This window comes from Crocodylus siamensis, chromosome 1, assembly GCF_052110815.1.
Source record: "Crocodylus siamensis isolate JL-2025a chromosome 1, ASM5211081v1, whole genome shotgun sequence".
NCBI lineage: Eukaryota > Metazoa > Chordata > Crocodylia > Crocodylidae > Crocodylus > Crocodylus siamensis.
The window spans coordinates 169720390-169742017 of record NC_143395.1 but is presented as its reverse complement, the minus strand read 5'-3'; positions in this window follow the sequence as shown (position 1 = coordinate 169742017).

Below are 21628 nucleotides of genomic sequence, written 5' to 3'. Positions count from 1 at the left end.
TTTTTACAACAGGCTTCCCTTTTCACTCTATTAATAGACAAGAGTCATTGGCTGCTAACTGCAAGTAGCTCACATTTTTATATTAATATAATGGTAAAATATTATATTAGTGCATTTGCTGTAAGAGTATCAGCAGAAATCTTTAATTAATAACAACATTCATTCATACCTGGTGGGAACCTGAATTTAGATTACACAAAAATCAGCCATTAAATTGAAATAGTGAGCTTATTAAGGAACAAAGCTTTATTTCTGTTGCCTGAATATACTGATGTTCATACTTAAAGAGAGTTCCTAAACATAGTAAATATAAAAAGCAATCTCTGCATGGTTGTTACTTTCAAGTATCTTTACATCTTTTACTTGATATATTTCATTAGCTGTTGTGTTCTCCTCAACAGTATAGTTAGGCGATCTAAGTTGATTGCTGGGGTACATGAACCCATAAGTGGGAGGTTTCAACTAAACTAAAGAGAAGGGGACTATTTTCTTGAACAAGATAATAAAATATTTAGCAGTGTTGTTAACATGTGTGAAAGCAATAGTTGGTAAATTTTGCCAGGCACAGCATATATACACACAAAAAAGTACACAGCCAACAGTATGACCGCAGGAAAGAAACCAGCAATCTGGATTCTGCCTCCTAAAAAATAAACAAGCAAAAAAGCATAGAGGTCTCCCATGACTTAAATACTGAAGGGTATAACAAGGCATACTCAAAATGGCTAAGCAGATATATTTATTTATATTCCAGTGTGCCCACATATACGTATTGCGTGCATGCAGGGGACACATGCATGTGCTATTAATTTGAAGTAGGCTTACTGTGTAGTAAAAATATTGTACAGTAAGCCTACCAGAGAGCACATCAACATGTGCTCCCTCTAGGGAACAGATTGGTTCCCAACCTGCTCTGCCTTCCTGTATCAACCAGAAGTAGCTCTAGGCTCATCCTGGGTGCTATCCTGGGAGTTGGCAAGGAGCACTGGGCAAGTCCCCATGTGCATTGGGAGGTGTCCTGATGTAAACAGGGTGTGAGAGCTGCTGCTGCAGAGCTCTCCCACCTTGTGTACATGGGAACAAGCCCTGTAACCAGCAGGGCTTCCCCACACAGGAGTGTGGGGAAACTGTCCCAGTTTTGGGCAGGTCTGAGCCAGCTCTGGGCTGCACAGAGACTGCTCTGCACAGTTGGAGGATGGTGGGGACCTGTCCCTGTCTGGGGCTGGGTGTGACAGGGGACCATCCAATCATTGGCCCACCTGCTCATCAAGGCCCATCCCATCATTGGCCCGCCCACCTATCTAGGGTAGTCCACCCAACTGACTCACCTACCATGCCTCTGTTGGAATTAAATAGTTGTTTGTAGGTGGGAGGCTGCCCATTTATTGCTCTGATGCCAAGGGTATAATACATGACTTTGAACCAGCCCTACACCATGTCCCATGCCTTGCAGATGGCATCACATACTAGTGACATTCTCTTGGCCCCTTAGTGGGCCAAACTCAGTCCAGTGCTGAGCCTCTCTCATACTGCCCCTAGCAGGGCCACACCCACTCTGCCCCCTTTTTTGGGCCACAGTCACACTGCTCCTTGCTGGGCTTCAGTCACACTGCCCTACTCTGTATGGCACTTCAGGCTCCTTTGGCCCTACTCCATACAGCCCTTCAGGCTTCCTCTTTCTCACTTTTGGTCTTGGTCCCTCGCAGACCTTCAGGCCACCCAATTCAGGCCCTACTCTATGATAGGGAGTCAGGCCTCCTGACCCATACTCTGAATTGACTCTGGCCCCATGACCTCTCTGGCCTCAGGAAGTCCAAACTCAGCTGTCGCAGGGCACTATAGTGCCTGCTCCTTTGAGAGCATGAACTGCCTAGGAAGAGGGCCCTAGGAGCCAGGCAGAAACCCCACAGGTGTAGGTTACTATGGCAGTAGGCTAACAAGGGAATTAGCCTGCAACTGCACCTGATCACCTGACTGGAAGAAGGGAGGGCCCTGGACACACAAACCCCAGGGCTGAGACCAGCAGGGGTTAGTTCTCTGGTAGCAGCCAGGGGAAGAAGCCTTCAGAGGAGAATTGCCCAGAGACACTGTGGCCACCTGATATGCTGCCTATAGGACTAATGGGGCTCCAGGAGCTCACCAGGTATCCTGGGCTACAAGGCACTTAAGGCCTGGGGGTGAAGTTGACTCTTAAAGGGACAAGGTGCACCCTGAACTGGTTGCATTATGTTATAGCCCAGGGGCTTATATTTTGGTTGTTGTTTATAAACAGGTAGACTGGATCAAGGCTGTTGGGGAGGAGGAGGCCTCACTGGGACCACACTACAGTGTGGAAACCCCAGTGCCAGTGGGCATACCATTAGTGTGGGTGCAGAGACAGTCCTGTGGAAAGCCCAGTGACAAAGGAGAGGCTTAGCTATATTAAGGCCTCCGAGGAACAAAATCTACATACCATCTAAGAGGCTTGGGGTGTGGTAAAGGGGCAGTTTTGGAGCCACACATCTAGCCCATAAGGCTCAGGGTACCCCATGAGGCATCCATTTTGAGTGGGACCTAAAAAAGGGTCCAAGAACCCACAGGGTTCAGTGGGGTCCATCAGGATCATGCCCCAAAAATAAACATAAGGGCAGTTCCCTATTTAGTATAATTACAAACAAGACATGGCAGGGGAGGAAAAGTGTGGCCATTGGGCAAGACTGGCATGGTCAGGAAGCCCTAGGGGCACCATGGCCATCCCTGGGGACCCCACACTGTGACATCAGCCTACAGCACACACAGGCCTCAAGTGTCTCTCAACATGCCTGGACCCAAAACCTGTCTCCTTTACAGGGGGCTGAGGCTGTACAGTGCCCCTTTCTCACCTTTGATTGGGGAGGCATGGGTGTGGCATTTCCTGGAGACTGCCCCATCACAGGCAGCCCCACCACATCATCCAACCCCAGCAGGGTATAGTTTCAGGTCATGCCCCAGGACCAGGAACCTTTTCTATCCCTGTACTTTCGACCCTGACCTCCAGATGTTCTGGGAGCTGCAGACTGCAGGCTGAGAGATGTTGCTCTTCCGGCTCCCTAGGTGTAACTGCCAGCTCAGCTCCTAGGGCACGGGCTTATGCTGAGGCTGCCCAGGCCTCCTCCAAACCTGGGGCCCTCTTGTGGTCATATGACTCCTAAGTGGGCCTAACTGCACCTGCCAGCTGCTCCACAGCCTGCTCAAGCCCCTTAAAGTGGCAGGCACCAAAGGTGCTCTGCCACACTGGGAAACATCTGTGGGGGAGGGGCAGGTCAGGGCAGCTAGCAGTGAGTCCTTTGTTGGCTGGGGATTCCCTGCTCATCCAGGGGTAACCAGAAACTTTCCTGCTGATGGGGCAGGTAGCAGGAAGTCCCCAGCTGGGTGAGGATTGTCACAGGTGGGACAGCTCCAATGAGACAGCTCCTGGCCACCCCCAGCTGAGCAGGGATTCCTTGCCCAGCTGGGAGCTTGCTGCTACCTGCCCCACTGATAGCTTCCCATTCTTGTGGGAAGCCAGGAGCCTCACAGTGCTGGGACCAGGAGTGTGGGGGAAGGGTGGAGGCAGAGAGGGACAAAAGACCAGCGATAACCACAGCAGGATGCAGGGCCTGGGGCAAATCAGCCTGTGAGGGGCTCAGACATGGCGGCGGTAGTGGGGGGTGGAGTGGCCAGCAGCCTGACAAAAAGCTGGCCCAGCTCCACAGGCTCCCCCAAAGAGCAGGGCTCGGGGCAGTTGCCCTGATTTGCCCCTGCCAGGGACAGTCCTACAGGGGACCCTTGCCCCATGCTGACTGGCTCCTAGGGGAGCTAGGAGCTGAGCAGCATGAGGACTGGGCTCCCTGCTGGGTTCCCTGCAAATTTGCTCCCAGTCAGCATCTATATGAGTCCTACTGTGCAATATCTACTTTGCAGTTAGCTTAGTACCTGTATTTACAGGTACTAAGCTAACTGCATAGTAAACTAATCTACTGCACAGTAGTTTAATAGCATGGTTATTTAATGTTAATGATGCTTTATTGTGCAGCAGGTTAGTCTACTGCACAGTAAATTGTCTCATGTAGAGACACCTGCATATATGTATTTATCTCTATGTAAATATGGATCATTCAGAGTCACCCACACATATGTATTTATACCTACACAGACACCCACACATATGTATTTATATTCATACCTGTATCTATATTAACATTCATGTGAAGTATGAGCAAACAGTGAACCCCTTGACAATGACTTGTGCAAATTATTTCTGCTTTTAGCAGAAATAGGAGGGGCAAAGAAGAAGTGGGGAGCTCTACACAGAGCTTTTCTGACAGCTCTTTGAGGGCATGCTAACATTGTTTCTGTTTAAGGGTAGAAGGTGTTATTCTCAGGTCAGACAGAATTTGGTATAAAAATAATTAAGTATCAATGACTGCTACTTGTCAAGAAATAGTCCAGATGTCCAACAAATCTTAGCATGTAGCATAACAGTAGCCCTTTTTCTAACTGGACTTCAATCAGTATCAGTAAGTTTAGTGTATATTTGAATTATACTATGTGAACACAGATTTTCTATAAAAACTTAAAATCTCTCTGAATTCTAAAAGTTTGTATCAAATTATGTGACACTACAAAACACACTAATGATCCAGTCTTAAGTCCCATTTTTGCCAACTTGATACTACAGAAGATGAAGAACCTTATCATTTGCCTAGCAAATTGGCTAATAAACATATATGGCCCCAAGTTTTCCTCTCTAAATCCATCTGTGGATCAGAACATTTCATGAAACCTGAAAATTTATAGTTCTTGAAATATTTATATGAATTTAACATCAAATTCTACCTTTATTAAAAAATGCCTGAATGGCTTGAATATTACTAAGTTATTTGCCTCAATAGTATTCTGCATCTGAGAGTTCCACAGATTACTTGTATAAACAAAGGAAGAGTGAACATATTATACAATTGCCAAAAATTACAGAGATGACTGTAGCTGATTCAGCCAAATCATTTTTGACAGCATACAGATGGCAGAATATTCAATTTACCCATGCTGGTGCACTGAAGAATACTCCTATCTGCCTGCTTCAGTAAGTGGTAGCTCTGCTACCTGCAGAGAAAACCATCTCTCCTGAATGTTGGAGAGGTAGAACAGAACAAATTATTCTATCAGTTCACTTTCTTGTCTTACAGGAAGAAAAAAAAGAAACTTCATGGCTGAAATGCTTTCAAGTTTTAAGGGGAACATTCTACCAGTAACAAGGCAATATAAACTGTGACAGTCCAGCAATATTCTGTGATAACCTAAATTAAGCTCATGACCTCAAATGGAATAAATGACCAATTGTTACGTAAGTCATATGACTGCTTTACTGCTGAAAAAAGGCAAACATTGCTTAAGGAAATATTTTGAATTCCAAATGCAGTAAGGATGCTGTTAAATGATATTTAGTTCTTCTGCACAGATTACTGTCCATAAACAGTGCCAAAGACCATATCTACAGGTATCTGCAGCCATGTTGGACACTTGCCAGACACAGCTCCGATCTCCCAACTGACTTCTCAGAATCTTGCATAAGTTGACTATGAATGAATGGACAGTTTTTTAATCTCTAACTCACCACTTCTCTTCCATGATTCGGTGTCTCTTTGCTACTTCTTCTGTCCCTTGCCCCATACTGGACAAAATCCCCAGTGTGAAAAGCCTGAGCTGACAAATACAAGCAACAAGTGTAAGAAATTGCAAGTAGGACGTCTAAGTTCCTTGACTTTTCTTCATATTTATAATTCATTTACTGATTAAAAATTTAAGTTGAAAATTAGAACTGGTGAGGGAAAAACATTCCAATAAAGAAACAACATCTGTGATATCAAGGAGCCTTTTTTGCCAAGTACCAAGTTCAAGGGCTCTGCTAAGCCACCTGGATATATCCAGGCCGTTGCATAACCCCCAGCTAGTATAACATTGTTTCGGGAAAGGGAGTTGTTGTCAAAAACTGCACTTATGGGTTAGGCTTCTCTCTGTTACAGCCCACAAGAAAATCATTTGTTTGATCCTCATTTAAACAAATACAGAATATGAGGCCTTGTTAGAAAGGGCTGGTTGCAATTAGTCATTTTACAAGTTACATATTGAAATCTGTGTTTACTTCTTTAGCTTTTCCTCCCTTTTCTTGCTGGTGGAAAAAAGTTATTGTCACAAAAAGTCCAAGTGTCTGCCTTTACAGAAAATGATTGTTTCCTATATTAGTGATGTCAGCTCTTTATTCTTCCCACAGGCCTTCTCCTGTTCTTATGTATTTGCTTATCATCTCTCGTACATCTGTTGAAACATGTCTAAATTTGTTTCTCATAACACCATCTTGCTTGTGAGCCTTCCTGCTTAGAAACATTGTTTTGTTTTCCTAAAGTGTAACAATAAATTATTACAGGGCATGCATAAACTGGAGGTGGTATGGATAGCTGTCTTTCATATTTAATATGGAGGAAAGCAGCACAGGGTGGCACCTTGGAGATTAACTCTTTCAGAAATGCATATAATTGCATAGGCAGCAGCTTACTTCATTAAATGCTATGAATGGGCTTGAAGAGAGATGTGTTACATAGAAAAGAAAGTAATTTAAATTAAAAAGATAGGGAAAGAGGGAGGAAAGAATAGAGGGATGGGGCACTGCTGAGAGAAGGGAAAGAAAGTATCAAAGAAAATAAGCATAGCACTTAATACAGTGAGGGACCTAAGGTTATAGAAACTAGTCCAAATAAGAGGATAAGAATCCATGGTCTCAGTGTAGATCATACCTAACACAGTCTAGTCTGTGGATGATTTCTTGTTGAATTTCCCATTCAAGTTGGTTTTTTAAGTTTTGCCGTTTAAGGACAGCTACTCTGAAGTCAGTGATGGGAGGTTCAAGTGTTCTGCCACAGGTTAGCGTATATTTCTGGACCTGATGTCAAATCAGTGCAGTGTCCATTCATTCTTTCAAATAGGGATCACCCCAACAGGCCAATGTGGACAGCAGAGGGCCATGGTGAACAGAAAATAGTATAGATCATGGGTGGGCAAAATGGTGGATTTGGCCAGCAGCCAGATTCCATTTTCCAGCAGTCCCTGCCCACATTGTTGCAGCTGGTTTCCACGGAGAGCCCAGTAGTGGTGGTTTCCAATACAATGTGGTGTTGATGTACCCATTGAAAACCCTCACTGTGGTGTTTAGGAAATGAATTTGGTGGGTGGAATATTCCAGAGTTGGTTTGATGGAGTGGTGGAAGTTGTTAAAGTTCTGGTGAACTTTCTCTGGAGATTCCTTCCAATATGATAAAGATGCCATCAATGCACAGAAAGATGTGCCCTTTGAATATAAAAGTAAGTTGACAGCATAACAGGTATCGACTGTCTGTTTTCTGTGTTCAGTTAAATTATTGGAGGTTTTTATTTCCTAACTGCAAACAAGAGAGAGACTTTTTCCAGAGTAGAAAGATTGGTATGAAGAGAAGAGGAAACTATTAATCTGAGACAAAATATAATACTTGGAAAACTTCTAATAAGTTAGAGACTGTGGCAGAATACCATCTGTGTCTCCCCCCAAAATCTATATAACAATTTGGTTATCACAGTCACTGCAGAGGACAGACTCCTCTGCCTCATCTCTTTAAGTGACCCTGAATTGTAACCTGAGTTGGATACATTCCTGAGCGAGGGGGGGAACCTGCTCCCTCTGCCTTTGTGACTGGCATCACATACCAGGGTGGGAAGCTTAAGCTCCCTATTGTTCTAAGCAATGCCAATCTGACTGGGAGGGGGCAAGAGCCCCTGCCAGTCTACCCAGAAACCAGTGATGCATTGCAAATTGGTTGGCTGGCAGCCAACAGTTGCTGGCCTTCATTGGATCAGGTAAATGAGGCCATAAAGGCTATATAAGTTAAGGACTGCCCAGGAGGAGGGGTCAGCAGCCATGAGGAAGGCTCAGAGAGAGAAGCTAGGCCATCTGAAACTTGCTCTCTTTCTCAAAACTCATGATCAATGAACTGCCTGCCTCCAGAGGGAATCTCCACCTGCCTCTGGGTGATACTCATGAGTAAGCTACCTGAGATCTAACTAGATATACAGTTTGCAATGACATAGAGAAATAATCAAGGGCTACCATGCTACTTTGCTCTAAGGGATTTCTCTGATATTGCTCTACTCTGTACCCTATTCCAAACCTACTCCTTGTAACCAATAAAGTTCTCCTTTGTACCTAGCACGGGAGACTTATTGGGAGAGGGTCTAGACTATGCCTTGGGGTCCTCTTGGTTTGGCTGACTAAGGGATACCACTATTTGTGCTTCAGACTGAGGGAAGCACCCCAAGTTCTTGTAGTGGGTCAAGTACCCTGAAAGGCTAATAGGCCTGTGTTTCCCAGAGGGCACAGGTCCAGGATCAGTTCAGACTCTGGATGGTGGCAACATTACCCCCAGGCTAGTGGGAATGCTCCAGGAAGGGGGTTAGCCAGATATGAGGCACCCCCAAGGAGGCACTCAGAGCCTGGAAGGTGGTTGGGTGCAGTGAGGTGGATGGCTCAGCTCAGGAGCACCCCCTACAGGCCCACTACAGAGACACTTAACATGGATTTGCATAAGTAAGGCCATGTTGAATTCCACCAATATTTAACAACTTCCATCTTGCCATCAAAATGACTCTTGAATATGTCACCCAGCAAACTGATTCCTTGGCCACTACCAGTAAACTTTGTAATAACTATATCACCACCACATTCTACTAGAAACCATGTGACTGCTAGAGTTACCACCATGCCATCAGCTTTCATCCTACGCACACTAACTACTAGATCCATCACCCACAGGCAATCTCTACATTACACCCAAATCTGCTCTGATCCCACTGACTCAGATGCATACCTTAGGGATCTGGCGCACAGATTCCTATACATACAAGGTAATCTGAAAACTATAAGCAGTCAAATCAACAGAACCAGACAAGGTACCACTCCCACCTGCTATGATATCAACCATGTGTCAAACAAGACTACCTAACTTGTATTCTTGTTGACATACCAACCCTTGCAGCAGACCCAGATGCCAGCTATGCCCCTTCATCAATAAAGACCACACATCACTGAACCAGATTATGTGGATTATAACATACAACAAGGGGTACAACAAGGGGGATAAAAGGAAAAATCTTTTTCAAGCAGTGTGAAGAAAATAATGGAAAGAGAGCACTATTTGCAGATTGCTATGTTTTCCTGCTGGGAGATAAAAAGCACTTTGAGCTTAAATGCCTTCCAATATAAATTTAAAGAAAACAAAAAGGACAACATAAATTTTCTATATAAGATGATAGCTGCATCAGCTCTCTTTCCCCAACAGGTATGCAAAATCCTAGAAAATGAAAAGGAAGAAATAAAAACCAAGAAATAAATCTATTAGTTGTTACAAATACACAACTCTACACTGTGTAGATTTTTCCAGGAGAGTTCCTAAAAATAAGAAAATGCTGCCCTATTATCTTCATCTTTACAATATTTGATCATTATTTTACCATGAGGTTGTAAGTTGATTTGATGAGAAATTGGGACTAGAAAAGCTTGTACAAGGAAACATAACCCCAGTCATCTCTGAGGGCAAGTATTAACTCATTATAATGGAATTCCTTTAAAAACCTAATGCTACAGCTTATTCTAGCTCAAAAACAACTTCCAAACCAAACACAGTTGCCTATGAAATCTGGCATAGAGCCACATGCCACCTTTGGGAAAAATATTTTTCACAGTTCTGTTTCTTTGTAACCTTATTGCCATTGACAGAAAGTGATGAGTGCTTTGAGATGGCCAGTATAAATAGCAACCTCTTATCAGACTGCCCTAGGCACTTAGGACATTTATACACATGCTCTGGGAGTGGGAGGCGGGGGGGGGGGCCTTTAGTTAGAGCAGCTCTTCTGCTCTAATTAAAGCGCCTGGAGCAACATATGTATCAGCATCCCTGCGCTGAAAAATGGTGGTGGGGGCGGTTTAACTAAAGCTCATTAAACAAGCTTTAGTTAAAGTGCCCCCACCACCATTTTCAGCATGGGAATGCTGATACACTTGATGCTGGAGTCTGCTGGAGCACAATAATCACCATGTTCCAGCAGACTCAGTTCATTGAGTTTGCTCCGATGTGCTGTAATTACAGTGCATTGGAGCAGCCTCACTGCATGTGTATAGGCACCCTTATTTTTTAGAGGAATCCCCATTGATTTTAGCGAGGAGTTTTCCTTAAAGAAATTTTTAATTACTACATGACTCCTTGGCCACAGCTACACAAGAGAGAGCCTATGCAGTCAGTACTGCAGTCATTTAGTACTTGTATAAACAAATACTAAATGACTACACAGTAACCGGAGTTATTGTGCAGTCATGCCTATGAATGGCTGTTCTGTGACACTGACTGCGCAATAGGTAGTCACAGGCTACTGCACAGTCAGCATCTCATGTAGATGTGGCCCTCGTAAGTAGTGTGTATCTTTTTCTAAAGTAACATAAAGCAAAACAGATTACAGTAATTCATCAAGAAAAGAAAGTTAATAATGGGGCTTACATGTTTTACCGTATTTCTTAACAGTCTTAACAACTTCCTTCTTGTCCTCTGGTTACTTATTACCAAGACATTGTTCAAGTAGTTCCAGACTCTGGAAAAGCCATCATACACAGTATATATTCTGTTCTGCTAGGGTTAAATTTATTGTGAACAGCAGGTGCCTACTGAATCTGTAAAAATCCTTGATTGATTTTCATACAAAATTTCCATAGAGAATAAAGGTTATCTAAGATGCATTTGGACTACTTTTGCAGAATTTCTCATTTATGGTCTGCATACTACTGAGGCAGTTGGGGAACACAGTCACACTGTTTAGAATATACTTAAGGAATCTTAGATTGACCTTGAATCCTATTTTGGATAAATGTCTCTATTTTGGGGTATTTAAAGGTGCAGTGGCATTTTAGGAGCAGGGCATGCAGCATATCTAAGTATTTCTAATTCATCTATTTTCAGATTTTCATTTGCTTTGGTGATGGAGGTAGTTGCTAGACATAATGTATTTATTAAACTTTGCAAGCACACCTTTTATAAAACTGGTATATTAACATACTACTATTAGTGTGATTTTTTTCATTCTAATTAGTAGATATAGAAAGACAACAATATAGGATAATTGTTCTAACAGCATTATATAACAGTATTTGGGTAAATGCTTTTCTGTGAAATCCTTTTAGTGAGTTATTGATGACTATATATATATATTGGATAAGTCAAATTAGTATATATATTACTGAAGCAATAATTTCCTTCAACCTTTGCTATTGCAATACTATAAGAACCACCTAAGACTATTAAAAGGCTGCCACAGATAAAGCAACAAAGCCATAAGTCATCCAGGTGTTAACCATATTAAATATCTTCTCTAGCTCTGGGACTTACTGTTTACTTAATAACACACAAACTAGATCCAGAGTGAGAGGGTTATCAGGAGAATGTAAATTAAATCTATAGAGAGTCTAAGGGATAAGCATATTCAACAGTAAAAAACACTACCTTGTGGACTGTGAATTTTTATTTTTTTTTATTATAGGAAACTTCACTCACCATATTTGTCTTTTGCAAAAGATTATGAATTAAGGACTACAACTCCATTACTTTTTTTTGTCATATGGTTTGATCAGTGAAATTGTGTTATTGAGAAGGATTCTGAGATCACATTAGCCAGAAAAAGAGTAATGCACTACACCCACTGGAAGAACAATACATGTTCTTATCTACACAGGCAGGCAATCAATTTTCAAGTGAATTTATCAATACCGACTAGAAGTTCACTATTGGCAAATTATGTGGATGAGGTCTTGATACTGGCTTTACCAGCAATTATTACTGTAGCAAAATTCATGGTAAGCTAAACAAAATTTTAAAAAAACAAACCCACAAGCCAGTAGTTCACAGCATAGAACTGTAAATTAATTTCTACAATAAGATAATGGAAGATTTTGCTCAAATACGTGCACTCTATGAAGTCTAATTTTATATTAAAATCTGATGAAATACATTAAAATATTGACCACAGTGAGTCCTGTGTTCTGATGAAGGCAAGGTGAACTCAAACTTCACAAGCTACAAAAACATTTACATAAATTTTCCTTCCAATTTTGCTTAGCATTTTCATGAATTTCTACATTCGGGATGAAAGGATCAAGAGGTCCTGAAAGTATTTCCAGCCTGACTGGAAACAGATAGCCTGTGACATTTATACAGGGAAGACAATTACATTTACACCAGTTATGGAACTAATGCAATAAGCTAGCATGGGGCTGTCGAAATTCGTGACAGCCAGGGGCCATATACAACATCAGCATGTGGCCTTAGCTGTGCACTAAACAAGCTGTGCACTGCATGAGTGGCCCCCTCAGGATTCTGCCATACCATGTGCACTGTGCCAGCGGCATGTGGCCTCCTGACACCTGCTGCTCACCCATGGCATATGAAGCCCCACGTCTAGCCATGTGGGCCCTGCAGGCAGCACATGGACCTCTGGACCCACATCATGCTGCACAGCGGCAGGAAAAGTGGCTGCCAGGGCTTGTAGGCCACATCTTAACCACTTGTGGGTTGCAGGCCACCAGCCAGATAGCCTCAAGCTACAGAGATGATTGATGCTAATTTTCCAGGCCACTTTTGCAAACATCACCTAAATCTTAGAATACTGCAGTGAGGATTCTGAATAAAATGTGATTTGTCCTAATCTTTAATCCTCTGTGTGCTCAATTTATGGGGTAAAACTAATCCACGTATATCAGTCCTAAGTCTCACTGGACCCCAGGGTGAAATTCTGGCCCCACTAAAGCCAAAGGCAAAACTCCTGTTGACGCTCTGTCTTTGCAGCCCAGCCTCAGCTGTTCGTACCCAGTTAACATTGCAACTTTGAGCCAAGTATTTGACTAAGGGAAAAAAGTTATATTCACTATATGTATTGACATGAAAGCATGCTGCCCCTTTGATGGGGTTGCACCTTTATTTCAGGAAATAAGGAAATCAAAATATGCATATAATAAAGTTATTAATAATCACCTTCATAATCACGATTACTACCACAAAATTGTAGGTATGCATGGCAAAAACCTATTATTTTCTCATCTTAATGTTCTGCTCTGTCAGATAGTGGTATAAGTCCACTGTTGTCATAAAATAGGTGTAACAACATGGAAAATTGGGACCCAGTTTCCACCCTTCCAGGAGAATATCTCCACTGAGCTACATGCTCCCTTTTATTGGGACCACTTTCATGTTCTCCATAAATCCTGCATTCTTAGCTGCCCAATGTCTCTACTTCAGCAGAAGGTGTACGGGAGGTGACTACACCTAAACTCTGCTATAGCTGGATAGTTAGGTCTCTTTCCTGACCAGTGGGACATGTAGGTTTGGGCCCCTCAGGTTATGGAGGCCCTAGAGCCCAGATCTTCTACTTCCTGAAAAAATAAGTGTTCTAACCATTACACTGTAATGTAGAAAGTGAAGGTAGTGGCACCATCACCAATTCAAAAGAAAGTAGTAGTTATCAATGCATTTCCTGCTGGATCGTGCCTCTGAGGGGGAAGAGATGAAAGAACTTGTTTTTAGGTCTCACAGAGCTACTTGACTCTTATCAAGACTGATGAGGTACTTGTGTTCACTTCTGTGCAGAGCTTTTGATGCCTAAAGAAGTTCATATTTGAAAACATAGGTGTCAGTAGAGTTAGGGCTTTTGAGAATGCAGTTTTGGACTTAGTTGCCTAAGTTGTGTCTAAGTCCCTTAATGGATCTATCCCAAGGTGCAAAGCAATGAATAACTAGGCTTTTGGCAAGTCTCCAGTCTCCATGTTCTGCTTATTTTATCTCAGTTGATCAAAAAAGCAGCCAGGGTTACCAACAGCCATTTACACCAGCACACTTAGGTCTCACCTACAAATGAAAGTTATAAAACTAATTTAAAGTAGATGGAATAGCTGTCCATGTGTTACTTCAGTGTATGACGGTAGTTTATTTTGACTTAGATTGTTCTGATTTCTTATTTATTTAAACCCAAACAAGAGTGTCCATTTAGCCCTGTATACCTCTTTAACCATGCTTGTTTAAAGCCATATTTTAAAAAGTTAAGGCAGCATACCTTCCTTGTGTAGACAGAACCTTACCTTAGGGCTTTATCCAAGTGAAATAAAATGAAAGAAGATATATTTCTAGTCACTGCGTATCTGACTACACTAAATATTGAACTGCATATTTAATGGTTTCTGTAGTACCTTTGGCTGCAGCTATTCTATAATTCTCCCAATCTAAACAACCCTATTAATATCTGTGATTTTGACTGAGGTATAGTGTACTATACTTAAACAGATGCTTTCTGCATTTCTCTGTTTCTCTTTTTGTTATTCATAAAATAATGACTTATGAATACTGCTGTTCGTAAAACAACAATTGGGTGGCTATGATTCTATTTTTCCTTTTAGCTTCCTTTACTTCCTATTTTGAAGCCTGACAGCTTGCTGTGGAGAAAACTGCCTTATATGATCCTGCCTACTATTTTATAAAACTTTGATTGGGCCCTTCATCTTTAGCTTTTTAACTATTTGTGAGCAATTCAATGATTAAATTGATTAACATCTTGGCTACAAGTTAACTACAGGGGAACTCAAAGAACTGACAGGCTAAGAGCCCAGGTACATGTACACATGACACTTTTGCATTCATATGAAAACAGACCTAGAATTTGCATTTGCACAAATGAATATACATAGTGCAACGCTGAACGAAGCAGGGAGCAGGAAGGGAGGGATATAAACAGCACTAGTGAAGAGTTAACACAAGAGATTGGCATTAAAATGAGGCTATAAGAGCAGTGTGTGTTTTATTTCTCTCTCATGGGAGATCACTTAAGGATCAATTGAAATTGACATACGTACTTTAAGGCAAATTGTGTCTTAATATGTACTACCAATCCACACATTCTTGTCAGGAGAAAAATAAAAAAATGCCATTCAATAATCAATTGGGAAAAAATGATATCAAGTTATAAAATATGGAATTAGGGCACAGTATTAGCCTGAGGATATATTTTGTAGTAAAGGTTATTTTTCATGATTTATAAGGGTTTTAAAAGAAGCTTGCAGAATGCCATGGGAGAAATGAAGTCCTCTTAAAGCTTTACATTGTTTTGCCAGTGCTTTCATAATACTTGTTTATGTTTTAAGGAGGGGAAAAAATGTACAGTGAGGTGGAACGGTTATTGACCAGATTGATCATGGGAACAAATCTGCCGGTGGTAACCTTGTTTAATGATATGTTGCTGGGCTCAGCACCTTGCTGAGGCTGTGATTCTTCACCGGCTGGGCCCGCATGATGGATCACGGTAGGAGGCTGATGGTGCAATCACTCACTGGCAGCCACTGACACCTGCACCAGCCTGACACCCGTCCCCTCTGGATGTATCAGCCAGCCTGCTCAGCCTATTGGGAGACACAACTATTCCACCAAATAGCAAACAAAAGTTCTTTATCTACCTTGCAACTCCTTTTGTAGGACATTTCCTTCTTCCCTTTATTCCAGTTCACTTTGCAATTCAGTGTTTTCCTTACATCCCACCATTCACATCCCCAGCAAACTTTACAATGAAAAGAAAAGAAAAGAAAAGAAGTGTCCACCAAACCTCTCCCTTATAGCAAAAAAAAAAAAAAAGGTCATGGATAATAGCTAAGATGTTCCACTGATGATTTTGTAATAGAGGTGGATATTCCATTAGACATAAAATTGGTGTTATAATGTGAAGGAACTTAAAACATGTGTGCACCATTATTTTAAGAAAACTACTTTTCACTCATCTGCATTCCATACATCACTTTATTGTATTCCAATTAAAAACTGAAAATAAAATACAGCATAACTTCTATACTATAGCTGATTCATACTGTTTTACATTTTCAAGAAGAATATGAAAATTGATCTAGCTCAAATTATTTGGGTTTCCATGATATAATACAGTGGTCAGAGATAAAAAGTCTAATTGAAATAACATCATTTATACATGTGTACACATATATGCTTATGTGTACACTAATCCCTGACAAGATCTATACTAACTTTAATGAATATGAGATTTGAAAAAATGGTCTCCTCTCTTTTAAAAGATAAATAACATTACATGATACAAGACCACTTAAAATGTAATGATTTAAAAACATTGGGTTTGTGAAAGAATGTTTTTAATGGATTTTCTTCTAAAAACATAAGAATACGATGTACCCTTTTGGAAAACCAAGTTATTACTAGAATAGACCATCATAATGATAAAAATAAAGCAAGTCTCCATCCAAGTAGATTTTACTGTGCACTTTCAAATTCTCTTGTTTTGTATAAAGGTTTCTTCATTAACTCACATCACAAATCTGAGACAATCATCAGTTCAGAATGGGGAGGCCAATTCAGGTGGAACATGTTTTCTAAGCATGTTCTGAGCAGCTTCACAAAACTATAAATTGTACATATTTATCTGCAGCTCACAATAAATTACAAATTATAATGTACAAACTGGAAGTACCACCAATACCATTGAGTTCGACTGTATTCTGATGCAATGGAAACCATAAGGATATGAACCAAGGATAGCAGGGAGGGTTTAACACTGACTCATTTTTTCTCAGTAACGAGACAATACTCCTGAGAAAAATATTCTTAGCTCTCTACCTTGAACATCTTTGGGCCAGACACCTTTACTGATGGAGCTGGTCCAAGTTCTCCTGCAACATCTACTCTCATTAGCTGTCCAGTGTGAGTAAAGGGACAAGGCTTAGCTTAAGAGTTTGTGGTAAGCTGAACACTATAAGGTCCCCTGTAACAGAAGTTGTCATAATTCCCCGATTTAAAAACACTTGATCGAATTTTGATTTTTGGTGATGATGACTCAGGACAGTTTATGTATGCATCTTTATCTTAGGAAGTTTTGAAGTAAGCAGTAATACACCATTAAAAGTATTAGTAGCCATGAGTATTTTATTAGCTTATTACATATTAAAGGTTAAATATACAAAATGGAAACTGATATTCCTAAACACTTTGAACAGTTTCCCTAATCTTTTTTATACCTATTATAAAGATTTATTGGTAATAAAAATAAAAAAATATGAGTAGTCAATTAAAAGAATTACACTCAGATAGACATATATGTGTGCATATATACACATACTCCCACTGACAAAAAACTGTGATTGGGTATCTTGATAACCAAACCCCCACTTCTTCCATCTCCTTTTGGGATGGCAGTCACAGTATGCAGCTAAGACAATGAAAATGCTTTTCCAGCTGCAGCATCTGGCTATTTGGCAGACTTGTTTAGTACTTGCATTGGCAGCTTTGGGTTTGCCTCTGGGTCTATCATATGTTTATAAAGGCAATGGACTGTCAACCTACACTCATTGTGCATGCACATGCACGCACACGCGCGCGCGCGTGTGTGTGTATGTGTGTGTTAGAGAGAGAAAGAGGGAAAGATAGCTCTTTTAATGGGAACTTTTGTTTGCATTTGTTAAGGAAAATACGCATAAAACTGAGAGAGGTGAAACATCCATTAGTATACGTAATGAGGATCAATGAAGTTATCTGTTACTTGTATATATAACTCTGTGTTGTCTAAATTTAGTCATCTTATTCTTAATAAACATCCATTTATTTGTAACAAAGGTCATTCAGAAAACAAAAAAATCTCTGCTGAAGAAGAAAAGCTTGTGTGTATACAACTCATTTTTTAGTGAATAAGACCCTTAATGTAGTGATATCATAATAAATGGAAGGGGACATTTTTCATGTTGCAATAATAAATGAGGTGTTAAAGGAATATCTTGATACGTGAGCATTTTGTAACTACTGCTTGTTGCTTTGTGGCAACTGTAAAGCAGGGTGCACTGAATTAGCTATGATGCAGTACTGTAGATTGCTGTTAATTATGGTACGGTGGTAAGCATTTTTGAAGTAACTACTTCGTATTTTTATACATTTAAGTATACATACTAGCAAAGGCAGGGTTTAAAACGGCAGTTTAATACCTTATCTGGAATTAACTTTTAGCAGAAATATGTTTAAAAAATGCTGCAGATTTGTGGGGGAGGGAGCAGGGGGGAGAGAGAGACTGATTTTCTACATGATCTTGTCATGCTGATTTCATTTTTTAAAGATAACAGGAAGCATTGCTTTTAATATATATGTGTGAATGCACCTAGATAGATCTTAGCATATAGGTATATCATTTTCTACCTTTCTATACCACCTTTCTACACCATTTTATCTAAGATAAAAGCCTCATATAACATGTAAAAATATAGTACATTTTCCCCTAATGCTTCTCATGTGGAAAAAAAACTGTATAACTTCAAAATACATCTAAAATGCTTATTTCTGTGTGATTTTAGCAGTCTTACAAAATTATTTCAGATAATTTCAAGATTTGAAATATATGATGTAACCTTTAAAGTACAAACATTACATGCAATTAGCTGAAGAAATATCCAAATCAGATTTTTTTTTTCCAGTGAAACAGTTTGTGGTAGAAGTTGTAATTTTCATTAACTTTTTTTTCTATAATGGTAAGAAATAGAGTGAGCTCATAATTTATTCTTAAATTTGAGGGAGGAGTAAAATATGGTGGAAAAAAGATAAATAAGTGAAAATATATTGGTATCTAAGATTTGTCCCTTGCAGCAAAAAACAAAAAACCTTAACAATTCAGCGATAAACTCAAAACTGTATTTTTTATATGCCTTTCCATGTTTTTTCAACTTTTTTATTTAAGAGAAAAGAAAGTGCTAGTTTTTCCTGAAGTCCATGAAATAATATTTATATGTTCATTCTGGTTTGATTTTTAAACATCTGGATAATTCATTGAGGACCACCTAATAGTCCCAATGAAAGAAATTTTACATTTTAAAATAGGAGACCCCTTATGCAAATTATTTTGCCTTTGGCCATTTCAGAAAGAAATGAAGGAACTGGAGGATATTATAGTTTTACATAACACTGGTGAGATTGTTGTCATCTTTGATCTTACATCAATTAGTCAAGAACTTGAATGATCATAGGCAAAGAAACCTAAAATCTGCTCCCTAGCTGAACAAAAATGTGTCAAAGATTCTAACTGCATAAATTATTACATTATATCCTAGAGCAATAATATTTTCTTTAGGTAGGCTTTCTGGACATCTGTTAAATACTGGGAATAGAATCTCAACATATTTCTATCAGCTATTCAAGGATCTATGAACAGTTGTATTTTATTTTTTTCACAAGTGACAGTGATATCCAATTAATCTTAAATATACAAGTCTGTTCTGATGAATGGGGTTCCTTGCCCCTTTCTGTTTGTCTCCGAGAAGTCTATTTAATAAAGATGGTTACAAATCTAGTTAAATGTTTAAATAAATGCACAGCCTTCTGATAAACTTTTTCTCTAGTAAAACTTGATAATCTTTAAGCAGTTATATTCTTAAAGCAGAACACAATAAGCCCTCTATTTTTGTTTTTTTGTTTTTCCTTTTCCCAGTGCTTGGATTGTTACCATGTAGAGCTAGAAGCTATATTTAACTTTCAGGAAATATGACCTTTACATTATAGGTGAAGAACTAAAATTTCTAAACTGCATTGAACCACCAATCCCAAGCAAAGTTTTTCTTTTCCCTACAGGTAGTAAGAAATGGAGCCAGGATGACAGGGCCCCATCTGAGCCTTGCCTAGCTCCCCCAGTCTGCACAAACCCACTCTATCAATCATGGCAGGATAATGCATAGTGGCTGCACCTGTGACAGGAAATGATTGAGTGCTGAACACAGGGCCTGCTTCGCCTGTCGCTTTCTGCATTTGTATTTCTCTAGGGCCAGTTTGAGAATTTTCAGAACTTGGAAAAGAAATTCTCTTACCTTTTAGAAATATTTTAATTCATCTTGATTATTGAATGGTAACACAACGTGCAGCCCTGCCACTGAACTACAGGCTAATAAGATCCTAAATTCCATCAAGGCAACATAACTATACATGATGTAATTTTATTAAAGCACAAGCGATTTAATCTGGGTACAGTAAGTAGAGACTGCAAGTGGCTGCCATCCATTTGATTTCTCTCACACCAAAGTGTAAGTGACAAGATTTCACTTCATCATGATATAACAGGAAGATACAAAAAAGATAATACTGAATACATCAGAAATACTCTAAGACGTTGTGAATAATAGATTAGAAAACTAGTGAATGAACTTGATATAATTTACTTCAAAGGAATCCTCTTCCTTGAGAAAAAGACTTAATTTACTATAGTAATCTATTTTTGAAAGTCCTTAATTTAATAGGAAGCTACTGCCGCAAGTATCTGCAACTAAAAAGATTGTGTTAATTCTGCCCTTTTAAAATGCACATAACAGGGGGTATTGCAATATGCAAAGAAAAATATTTTGAATTAATCTGTTTTCCATATATTACTTTGTATTTTGTTTTGTATATTTTCTACATAGTCCAGTTAATAATACACACCAATTACATAAACTGAGTTCAAAAGTGCAATTGAACTGAATTCTGAATATTTGGTGTAGGTAAATCTGGGAAAGAGTAATTTGTTTATTTTAAAACAAAATCAGAACAGATCAGTGTAAATTTCAAATCTAAAACAATGTGTCTACTCCTAAAAAAGTAGGAACAATGTAATGTCTGAAGCAAACATAAGACAAAGAAAAAGACAATACTTGATTTCTACATGTGCAAGCTATTTTTCAAAATCTCACTACAAATATATATTTTAAAAGTCTCTAAAGAAAGGGGTATGAAGTTTTTGTGTTTTTCCCCCTAATATGTCTATGCTATGTCAGATAAAATAATTACTCATTTTTGGGGGGAAAAAATAGTACCAATACTTTTCAGGGCATTTGCTTTGAGAAGAAAAAGTGATTGCTTCTGTAGAGTTTTGAGAAGTGCAAAAACCAGTTGTTGTATTTATTTAAAAACATCAATATGCTTTTAATAGCTGGTTCTTTTCGTTGGTAATACATTGGTAATAAATATACCCCATAATTACCTCTACATGATTTTTTTCTTTTTTTCTTTAAAGTTCATTGAACAGATAAAGAAATGCATGCTTAGCTAATGATGACGGATTGGCCATTGTTTAAAGAAATTGATGGAAGATTGTTTCTAACATACATAGCTTCGGGAAAAAATAAAAACAAATAACAACTTGACAAGTGTATTGTGTCAAGCCTCTGTTCTTGAAAGAGTTTTGTTCTCTAACAATTCATCTCCAGTTACGCTTTTCTTTGCTGTGTGTTTCCAGATAGCCACCCCCACCAGCCCCTTCCAAAAAACCCCTGCAGATTGGCAAGTGGGGATTGGTATGAGCTTGCTGCTTCACAGTCACCCGTTTCTGCCCCCGCACCCATTCCTAAAGCTGCTTAAGCCCTCAGTCTGATGGCAGCTTCGAAAAGCAGCTGAAATGAAGCAGGACAAGCTTTGCTGCCTAGCGTGTGGCTCTCTGAGCAAGGAGCAATTTCTATATCCTGAGGAGAGCCAGTAAAAGGCTGGTGCCACTGCTCAGCCCGTTTGCT